Below are 12,271 nucleotides of genomic sequence, written 5' to 3'. Positions count from 1 at the left end.
GAAAGAAAGAAAGAAAGATAAAGAAGAAAAAGAGAAAGAAAGAAAGAAAGAAAGAAAGAAGAAAGAAAGAAAGAAAATGAAAGAAAAGAAAAGAAGAAAGAAAGAAAGAAAGAAAAAGAAAGAAAGAAAGAAAGAAAGAAAGAAAGAAAGAAAGAAAGAAAGAAAGAAAGAAAGAAAAGCAGCGCGCCAGGCACGCCCATGCCGAGCCACGCTTATAACACCCCAATTTTCCTGATTTCTCCGATTGGGGAAGGGCTCCTAAATTTTTCCAACACCAGCTTCATAGGTCAGACAAGCTTCGGTTGAATAACTTGTCTGTCTAAACTGGTTTACTGTTTCTAGTCACGTGGCACATGACGCCCTATGGCAAAACGTGTTCCACACTCGCCGCCATGTCTACGAGTGGCGCTGGTCTACATTGACAGGTAGAGTTACTGTGTATGCTACCTTAAAGGAGCCATACACGGTAACCCTACTCACAGGTAGGGTGCCTCGATGTGTCCGCCTCCTCCGCTACAGGGTGGAGACACTGCTGTTGTGGGCGCCATCTTGGTTCGAACGTTCCCTTTCGCTGGCACTGCCTGGTATGCAGCGACGTATCGCTTTCAGTAAAATGCGCGCAAACTGGGCTCAGTTTATCCCTTCTGACGGTAGAGCCTGCACATATATTGTTAGTAACCAATAGGTTAGGCATTTATTATTAAACGCGAAGCATTTCATGGCGAACCAAAAGCATTTCGAGCGTGTCTATCGGTAGCGGAAGGAATAAGGCGCCAACAAGATGAACACGAGAAGTGACACGGACAGCTCGAATAGTCCGTGTCACCAACTAGCCCAACAAAAAGTTCTGCTTGAGACTGCACGGGACTGATTTTTCGCTTTATTAAGCCCGAGACCAGCCCGGGCCCGGCCGGGGCCGGGCGTTCATTACTAAGCTTATCCAGGGCATGCGTGTTCATGGCGAGGCCCTGCCCGGGCCCGCTAGAGGATATTAGTTGATGATGATTATCAATGATGCCTTGCGCTTTCAGGGGCATAGCCAGAAATTTTTTTCGGGGGGGGGGGGGGGTTCAAGCATACTTTATGTATGTTCGTGCGTGCGTTTGTATGTGTGCGTGTATATATACGCAAGCAAAACTGAAAAATTTCGGGGGGGGGGGGGGGTTTGAACCCCCCCCTTGGCTACGCCCCTGTGCGCTTTGTAGCGGGTGATCGGACGGAAAATCCGGTGTTTACAGGGACGGTTTTTTTGCAGGTCGAACCGTTTCGCCAACGTGACTATTGCGACGACGTCACCGTCTACGTCACTGACGACGCGTCACGTTATTGTCGGGCGCGTTTTTCAGGCTTTCCGTGCAAAGCCAACCGATTGGCCCTAGTGGCGCAGCGGTTAACGTGTCGTGCTCGAAACTGCGAGGACGTTGGTTCGAACCTAGAGCTCGCTGCTGTGCCGTTTTTCTTTGTTTTTTTTTTTCGGCAGTGTATTGTTTCGTGTTGCATTAGTCTGTTACCAGACTGAGAAGCGCGAAGCGGCTCGTGGATTACGTGCGCCCCAGTGACACGGGCACACCACGGACGCTGACACGGACGGGCGCCTGCCCGAAGGGGCAGGCGCGCGGGCTAAACAGCGCGTGGCCGCGATGCGGCCAGTAGCGCGTGACGGAGACCCTGCAAACCGGCCATTGAGCGTCAGCGAAATGGCCGCACTCGCGAAGCGAGGGCGAAGCCACGATTAGTTTTCCGCGCCCGAAGGGCGCAGAGGGCCTTCACTGAGCGACAGGAAAATGGCCCTTTAAAGACGGTAGACGGTGACGTCGTCGCAATAGTCACGTGGGGTCGTGGGCGAAACGGTTCGACCTGCAAAAAGACCTCTCATTTCTGTTCGTCATACAGTCACATCGCGCAATGCCAATTTTGGTGTATATCAAAGGAGCAAAATGACCGCGAGTGCACCATGAGTAGAGCATGTAAATCATGCCATACATGACATGAATATTATGGTTTTTCATGTTACCGCCTGTCACTAATGCTCTTCATACAGTCACATCGCGCAGTACCAGTTTTGGTGTACATCAAGCTATCGAAACGGCCGCGAATGCACCATGAGCGTGGCATGTAAGTCATGACATACATGGCATGCATGTCATAGTTTTCATGTTACCACCTGTTATTCATGTTCTTCATACAGTCACATCGCGCAATACCAGTTTTGGCGCATATCAATCTAGCGAAACGGCCACGAGTGCGCCATGAGCATGGCATGTAAATCATGACGTACACTTCATGCATGTCATGATTATCATGTTACCACCTTTCATTTACGTTCGTCATACAATGGCGTCGCGCAATACCAATTTTGGTGTGTCAAGCAAGCGAAACGACACGAGTGCGTCATGAGCATGACATGTAAATCATGTCGTGCATGTCATGTATGTCATGATTTTCATGTTACCACGTCTCATTTACCGTCGTCGTACAGTCGCTTCGCGCAATAGCAATTTTGGTGTACATCGAGCTAGCGAAGCGGCCGCGAATGCATCATGAGCCTGGCAATTAATTCATGACATACATGACATGCATGTCATGGTTTTCATCTTACCAACTGTCATTCATGTTCTTCATACAGTCACATCGCGCAATACCAATTTTGGTGTATATCAATCTCCCGAAACTGCCGCTAGCGCATCATGAGCGTGGCATGTAAATCAGGTCGTACATGACTTGCATGTCATGATTTTTATGTTACCACGTCTCACTTACGTTCGTCATACAGTCGTGTCGCGTAACACCAATTTTGGTGTATATCACGCAAGCGAAACGGAAGCGAATGCACCATGAGCGTGGCAAGTAAATCATGACATACATGACATGCATGTCATGCTTTTCATCTTACCAAGTGTCATTCATATTCTTCATACAGTCACATCGCGCAATACCAATTTTGGTGTATATCAATCTACTGAAACTTCCGCTAGCGCATCATGAGCGTGGCATGTAAATCAGGTCGTACATGACTTGCATGTCATGATTTTCATGTTACCACGTCTCACTTACGTTCGTCATACAGTCGTGTCGCGTAAGACCAATTTTGGTGTATATCACGCAAGCGAAACGGACGCGAATGCACCATGAGTGTGGCATGTAAAGCATGACATACATGTCATGGATGTCATGGTTTTCGTGCTACCACCTGTTATTCATGTTCTTCATAAAGTCACATCGCACAATACCAATTTTGGTGTATATCAATCTAGCGAAACGACCGCGAGTGCGCCATGAGCGTGGCATGTAAATAATGCCATACATGACATGCATATCATGATTTTCATGTTACCACGTGTCAGTTATGTTCGTCATACAGAAATGTCTCGTCATACCAGTTTTCGTATGTATCCCTTCATTTAAACGGCCGCGAGGGCCCCGAGACCATGTCATGTAAATCATGCTGCACATGACATGCGCGTCATGATTTGCATGTTAGGACCTCTCATTATGTTCGTCATGAACTCTTGTCACGCCGTACCAATTTTGGTATATATGAAATTAACGGAACGGCCGCAAGAGCCCAAAGGCCGTGGAATGTAAATCATGCTGTTCATGACATGCGTGTCATGATTTTCATGGTATGACCTGTCATTTATGTGCGTAATAAGGCCATGTTATGACACACCAATTTTGGTATACATCCGATTAACGAAACGGCCAGGAGAGCACAAAGTCGTAGGCGGCTAGACAGACAGACAGACAGACAGACAGACAGACAGACAGACAGACAGACAGACAGACAGACAGACAGACAGACAGACAGACAGACAGACAGACAGACAGACAGACAGACAGACAGACAGACAGACAGACAGACAGACAGACAGACAGACAGACAGACAGACAGACAGACAGACAGACAGACAGATAGATAGATAGATAGATAGATAGATAGATAGATAGATAGATAGATAGATAGATAGATAGATAGATAGATAGATAGATAGATAGATAGATAGATAGATAGATAGATAGATAGATAGATAGATACGCTCAAAGTCGCAGAAGTTCGCTAAGATATGCTTCGCATTTAAAAAAGCCGGCAGATCCCACGCATTGCGGGAATCGATGTAATGCGAAGCAGCCAGCAAAGAGCTGCATACATCGCCTTGTATGTCATTGAGGAAAATGCATATCATGGTTTTCATGTTAACTCCTATTATTTATGTTCGTCACACAGTAACATCGCGCAATACCAACTTCGGGGTATATCAAGCTAGCGAAACGGCCGCCAGCGCACCATGAGCGTGGCACGTAAGTCATGCTGTACATGACATGCGTGTCATGATTTTCGTGTTAACTCGTCTTATTTATGTTCGTCACACAGTCACGTCGCAAGATACCAATTTTGCTGTATATCAAGCTAGCGAAACGGCCGCCAGCGCACCATGAGCGTGGCACGTAAGTCATGCTGTACATGACATGCGTGTCATGAATTTTATGTGAACTCGTGTTTTTATGCTCGTCACACAGTCACGTCGCTCAATACCAACTTAGGGGTACATCAAGCTAGCGGAACGGCCGCCAGCGCACCATGAGCGTGGCACGTAAGTCATGCTGTACATTACATGCGTGTCATGATTATCATGTTAACTCGTGTCATTTATGTTCATCACACAGTCACGTCGCAAGATACCAATTTTGGTGTATATCAAGCTAGCGAAACGGCTGCCAGCGCACCATGAGCGTGGCATGTAAATCATGCTGTACATGACATACGTGTCATGATTTTCATGTTATGACTTGTCATTTATGTTCGTCATACAATCATGTTGCGCCATACCAATTTTGGTGTACATTCGATTAACCAAGCGACCAGGAGAGCACAAAGTCGTAGGCGGCTAGATAGATAGATAGATAGATAGATAGATAGATAGATAGATAGATAGATAGATAGATAGATAGATAGATAGATAGATAGATAGATAGATAGATAGATAGATAGATAGATAGATAGATAGATAGATAGATAGATAGATAGATAGATAGATAGATAGATAGATAGATAGATAGATAGATAGATACGCTCAAAGTCGCAGAAGTTCGCTAAGAAATGCTTCGCATTTAAAACCGTCCCGTCTTTAGATGCATCGAAATGTTGCTTTGCCCGCGGTGGTATAGCTCAGCGGTTAAGCTGTTTTGCTGTGAAGTCCTGGGACGCGGGTGCATTATTGCAACTCCAGGTGGTTGAAATTAATCCGGTCCCCACTACGGCGTGCCTCGTAATCATATCGTGGTTTTGGCACGTAATACCAAGGAATATAAATGGAATGTACCGTATGTGTCAACCTCAATTAAAAGACCGAAATCTTTATTCCGTCCATGGGAACAACCGTGATCTGGCCCATTGGTAGTGCTGTTATTTTTATGCTGGTGCGCATGTATTTACTTTGATCGTACGATTTTATGCCATCAGGTCATCTAGCGCGCACGCACACGCACACACGCGCGCACACACACACACACACACACACACACACACACACACACACACACACGCACGCACGCACGCACGCACGCACACACACACACACACACACACACACACACACACACACACACACACACACACACACACCACACACACACACACACAACACACACACACACACACACACACACACACACACACACACACACACACACACACACACACACACACACACACACACACAGAGGTGAACTGATGAGCACACACACACACACACACACTCACACAGAGGTGAATTGATGAGCACACACACACACTCACACAGAGGTGAATTGATGAGCACACACACACACACACTCACACAGAGGTGAATTGATGAGCACACACACACACACACACACACACACTCACACAGAGGTGAATTCATGAGCACACACATAAAATAAACGCACCAGTATAGATATAATATATCTATACTGGTGAAAAAAAAAGAACTTCAACTGTTTTTCTATTTTCTTTGCTAAGCTTTACTAAGAGCCAGCTCTTTGCGCGTGTCACTTCGGCTTGCCACAGAATGCCTTAGACCATGCAATGCATAACGTTCGCGTGCTCGACGGCCCGACTTAGACCTTTTAATGAGCGGGCCCGAGTCCGGCCCGGCCCGGACGTTCAAGCCCGAGCCTAGCCCGGGCCCGCCGGAAAACGCTTCGGACGGCCCGGCCCAGGCTTTCGGGTCGGCCCGGGCCCGTGCAGAGCTCTAGTATCTCGTTAATGCATTAAGCTGGGCTAGTTGGTATTGATTGTATGATTCCATATTGCTAGCGGTTGTCCTGCGTACTTCTAGCGGTTGTCCTGTCTCTTTCTATGTCGTCCTTTGTGCGTGTTCGCTAGCAATAGGGACTCGAGTATCTATCGGTCTGTCTATCTAACTGGCCGCCTGTGCTCTCACGGCCGTTTGATTAACTTGATGTATGCCAAAATTGGCATGGCATGACAAGAGCGTATGACGAACATAAATGACTGGTCATAACAGGACAATCATGTCGTGCAGGCCATGACATACGTGACCCGGTCATAGTGCTCTAGCGGCCATTTTATTAACTAGATGTATACCAAAATTGACATGGCAGAGCGCATGACGAACACAAATGACTTGTCATAACACGAAAATCGTGTCATGCATGTCATGTACAGTCGCGCCCAATATGAATTGCAACATGTCCGTGCTCAAAGTAGCGCCAGCACTGCAAAACGGCGCCGACATAGCAAAAACTACTAAAGCAAGCGCTGTATTCTCTAAAAAACGGCAGGAAGGGCAAGATGGAAGCTTGGGATGAAAAAGTCCTTAAACAGGGGGTGTTTGCTCGAGCCGACGTTTCGACAAGTGGACTTGCCTTCTTCAAGGCTAGAACTTCAAGGCTGGAATCAGTTCCAGCCTTGAAGAAGACAAGTCCACTTGTCGGAACGTCGGCTCGAGCATCCACCCCCTGTTTACGGTATTCTCTAAGCCAATTTAACGTTTGCCAGGTTTGGGGCCCCGTGAATCACGGCTACCGTGTTGCAACTCATATTGAGCGCGACTGTATACGTCATGACATACATGAAAGGGTCATGGCGCTCTATCGGCCGTTTTATTAATTTGATGTGCACCGAAATTGGCATGGCATGACATAAGCGTACGACGAACAAAATAACTGGTCATAACACGAAAATCATGTCATACACGTCATGACATACATGACCTGGTTATGGTGCTCTAGAGACCGTTTTATTAACTTGACGTACACCAAAATTGGCATGACATGAAGAGAGTGTATGACGAACATAAATAAGCGGTCATAACACGAAAATAATGTGATGCATATCATGTACGTCATGACATACATGACCTGGCCGTGGTGCTCTAGAGGCCGTGTTATTAACTTAATGTATACCAAAATTGCCATGGCAGGACAAGAGCATGTGACAAACATACATGATTGGTCATAATACGAAAATCATGTCATGCATGTCATGCACGTCATCACATACATGACCCGGTGATAGTGCTCTAGCGGCCATTTTATTAACTTGATGTACAACAAAATTGGCATGGCATGACAAGCGTGTGACAAATATAAATGACTGGTCATAACACGAAAATCATGTCATGCATGTCACGTACAGTCGCACCCAATATAAGTTGCAACATGTCCGTGTTCAATGTGGCGCCAGCATTGCAAAAAGGCGCCGACATAGCAAAAACTAGTCAAGTAGGCGCTGTTTCAGTTACTGGTATTCTCTAAACCAATTTAACGTTTGCCAGTGCCACCGTTCAGGCTTGGGGCCCTGTGAACCACGGCCACCGTGTTGCAACTCGTATTGAACGCGACGGTACGTCAGGGGCGTAGGCAGAAACTTTTTTCGAAGGGTGGCACCTCCTTGATCTGAAGTGGCGGCCGGGCAGGCAGGTGTGGTCGAGAATCATTTTGTGCTCTGTATGCCATGGCAAAAAAAGAAAAAAAGGCCCGGTGTGCCATCCCCTGGCTACGCCACTGGTGTGGTCGTGATACTGGCGCGAAGTTGACTATTGATACCAACTAGCCCATGAACAAGTCCTCCGGCATAATAAAAGGTATGTCAGGGAGCGGAATAACGAACGCCACGATCGGAGAAAGGCCTCGCCTCAATTTGCGAGAATCGTTCTTAGGAAGCCGCGGAATCAGCGGACCATTTCGAAGTAGCTTAGGCAACCTGTGCACTTGCGCAAGCGAGATTGCCCGCAGCTAGGCCCTGCTAACCCACAGACACACGCAAACCGAAGGAGAGGGAACTTGTCGCTTTCCTTCGCGAGTCGCTCGAGGGCAGGCAACTTCGCCATTAAAGTGGATGCGCATAAAATGAGGCTTCCTCGGTTGCAGGCGGGAGAGAGGAAGGAGAACAGCTCTCTCTACTCGAGGAGCTGTTGTCGCGGGGTTTTCAAAGCCCCGAGGTGGGAGCGAGGAAAAAAAAAAATGCAGCCATATCCATGAAGTGAATGACGATGAGTGGGCGAAGCTCCGGCGCAGGGGCGTAGCCAGAAATTTTTTTCGGGGGGGGGGGGGGGTTCAACCATACTTTATGTATGTTCGTGCGTGCGTTTGTATGTGTGCGTGCCTATATACGCAAGCAAAACTGAAAAATTTCGGGGGGGGGGGGTGTTTGAACCCCCCCAACCCCCCCCTTGGCTACGCCCCTGCTCCGGCGGTAAATCTGGTAAACAGTGAATCCTCCGTACATTTTGAGGTTGGTGGCGCATCGCCGCCAGGTTGCCTTGCTGCTGTTGCTGGCGTCTCGCTTCGGCTTCTCGAGCTCTCACCTTAAAGAGGTGGTGCCACCAAATTTGTGGCTTGCGCGTTCTTTGCTGTAAGCGTTTCCTATAGCTCCAGGAAGCATGATGCACGCACCAAGATTCATGTATTCTCGCTAAATAATTTAATATCGCGTTTTGATGTGGACAACTTTCGGTTTCGGTTTCTGGGCGCCGAGGTTGGGCAGTGACGTAGAAGTGTAGGGGGCGTGGTCACGTGACCACATAAGGCTGTGACGCACTTAGCCAGGAAGCGATCGAAACTCGGCGAGTGATGTAGCAACCGATGCTTTGCCGGTACTATAGTGAATTAGAATATATTCTAGTTCACTACAGCCGGTACGTAGGTTGCGGAAGTGGCGGAGGTCCGGAGGTCACTCACGTTACTACAGCAGATTCGGTGTGACGTCACTACAACTTTCGTTGCCCTTCCTACAGATCTACGTCAGCGTTGGCGCGCTAGCGATGGGTTTCGATCGGGAGAATGGGCATTTAGCTACACTTTGGAAGTGAATTAAAATATATTCTAAACGTGTGCTGTGTCCGACCCTTCGTGTGGAATGTCCTTGCATACAGAGGAAACCCACAACAGGCTTGTTATAGCCTTGAAATTTGATGGCACCACCCCTTTAACCTTCGCCTTTAAGAGTTGAACGCGATAGCGATATCCGACCCCATCCTCATCGTGATCTGTTTCGCTTGTCATTATGTTCAGTCGTCCGGTCTCACACGCACACATACACAAACACTCGACATACCTATAAACAAGGTAAAGGTTTCCGCCCTTTTCAACAGCACTTTTACGACAACAGTGTACCCACTACGTGTGTGTATGAGAATGCGCGCACTAATGTGTATGCCCTTTGTAATGGGTGGCATGCTTTAAGCCAGCAGCAATTACGCGCGTGATAATTTTATTGCGATAGCAATTATATGGACACTCTCGGCTGATTTTTGCCGTCGCCGTCATGCCCCGGATATGTATAGGTATGTATATATATATAAAAAAGGCACGATGAAAAATAAAGCGGAAGAAAAAATTCTTGAAGTACCCGACCGCGGATTCGAACCAGCAACCCCTCGCTCCCCAGCGCGCTGCGTTAGACAACCCAACCACACGCCCTGTGTGCGCCGACGAATTAACGGCGAGCTATTTATATACACCATGCACCGCTGGTAGTAAGCAAATCTCGGAGGAGCGTGAGCGTGTTTTCTATCACGCAACGCTCCTAATTTTCTTTCAATTTGAAAATCCCCTATTTACGTTGCATACCGTGCACGTCCAGGTCATTCGGAGCACGCGTACTTGCAAAGCTTCAGGAAACTCCTAGCTTCCTTTTTATGAGCTACCTGAGGTGTCGTGATGAATGTGCATGGCATGCCTCCAGTTTTTCTTCTTCTACCGTCCGCTAGTTCATGTGTTGCTGTGAAGCGTAGAAAGCTCAAGGTGCGAATAGAGGCCCAACAAAGCCAGGAAGGTTCTCTATATTGTGGAGGTCGATAATGAAATGTCATTTGACCATAGAAAGGACAATTGGGATTCATCTTAAGAACAGCGCAAGCAACACAACGGGACGCCCCGTTCCTTGTGTTGCTCGCGCTATATATATTTAAGATGAATGAAAAAATACCAGCTTGCCTCGCCGGATGCGGCAAAGAGCAGGCGCACCGGCGCCTGGGAATCGTACTTGGATTGCCCGGAAAAGGATCACGTGACTGCGAGCTGGCGGCAGACGCAACAGCCAAGCATAGATGAAAAGCAAACGCGTCTACGCAGTCTACATGATATCAGCAACGTCCCACGAAGGTGCCGTGCGCACGTCACTACGATTACGCTGCAGCCGGCCCAGTTCGGCGGTGCGCGAAACCTTATCTGCCCAACGCCGCGTCTCGGCTTGCGGTCGCCAACGTCCTCCCTTTATGCCGTACATGGCTCGCTTGTACCGGGTGCTACCAAGGTTAAAAAAATAACGTGGTTAACCACGGTCTGAGGGAACCAATGACATATGGTTTCCCGTCACGTGGCGCTCGTTAGGGTATCTATTATATTGCGTTGAATTACCTAAGATTAGCTAATCATGCTATTGCCACAGGCAACAGTGACGGTCGTGTGTGAAACAACGAAACACAACGGTGAGAGGCAACAATGAAATGTGGCAACGTGAAATGGCCGGCGACCTCAATAAACGATCAGATTTGCATGTCAGAAACGGCTGATCGCGTCAGTTATTGAAAATACGGCGCACACAAATACTCGTGCGACGATCGAAGACCTATTTGTGCAAACCCGCATTTCTCTACACTCGTCGGCGCTGTATTTTTCGCGAAATATGCCGCCGCCACCGACACCGATATCTGTAGCTCATAGAGCTTCGCTTAATAAATAAATAAATAAATAAATAAATAAATAAATAAATAAATAAATAAATAAATAAATAAATTGTAGCGAAGCGTTGGAAGTCTGTAATGGGTCGCCCTTTCTGGTGGGTCGTCCCCTTCGGCTCTTATGACAGCACGCTCCTCGCGCTCAGAGTTCGCGCTCTGTCTTGACTGTCGCCGTTGTGCTTCGTCGACTAGTGCCGTCAGTAAACGCCTTTATAATTTGGTGGAGGTGCGGGGTATCGATCCCCGTACCTCTCGCTACCATCGCTACTGAACAGCGCAAGGATCACTGGATTGCCTCATTGATAGACTTGCTGACTGATCCATCGGCAACACCATCCGCGCGCGCGTTGCGTCGTCAAGCTCACCATTTCGCCGTTCGCGACGACCTCCTCCACCGATGCAATTACGGCGACGGCCGCCAGTGGCTACTCGTAATACCCCGCAGTCTGCGTTCTGACATATGCGAATCGTTCCACTCTGATCCGCAGTGCGCACACTCTGTATCGAAAACATACCACTGCATTTGCCAACGGTACTTTTGGCGAGGGATGTACCGCTACGTGCAGAAGTTCGTTCACTCCTGCATCGATTGTCAGCGCCGCAAAACTTCAACACACCTGTCGCCGGCAGGTCTGCAACCTCTACCTTGCCCTGACCGGCCGTTTGGGCGCGTTGGCGTAGACTTGTATGGACCATTTCCTCTAACGTCGGCTGGTAACCGCTGGGCCATCGTCGCTGTTGACCATCTCACTCGATACGCCGAAACTGCCGCCCTCCCAGCGGCTACAGCGCGCGATGTTGCCTCCTTCCTGCTGCACCGATTCATGCTGCGCCACGGTCCACCCCAGGAGCTGCTCAGCGATCGAGGTCGTGTCTTCTTGTAGGAAGTCGTCGAAGCCATTCTCAAAGAGTGCAACGTTGTTCACCGGAAAACTACTGCTTACCACCCGCAGACGAATGGCCTCACCGAACGCTTTAACCGCACGCTCGGCGACATGCTGTCGATGTACGTCGCCGCCGATCACACCAATTGGGATGCGATTCTGCCTTTCGTCACCTACGCCTATAATACCGCCCCTCAG

This window comes from Rhipicephalus sanguineus, chromosome 8 (genome assembly GCF_013339695.2).
Source record: "Rhipicephalus sanguineus isolate Rsan-2018 chromosome 8, BIME_Rsan_1.4, whole genome shotgun sequence".
Lineage (NCBI taxonomy): Eukaryota > Metazoa > Arthropoda > Arachnida > Ixodida > Ixodidae > Rhipicephalus > Rhipicephalus sanguineus.
Note: the sequence above shows the minus strand (reverse complement) of the source record.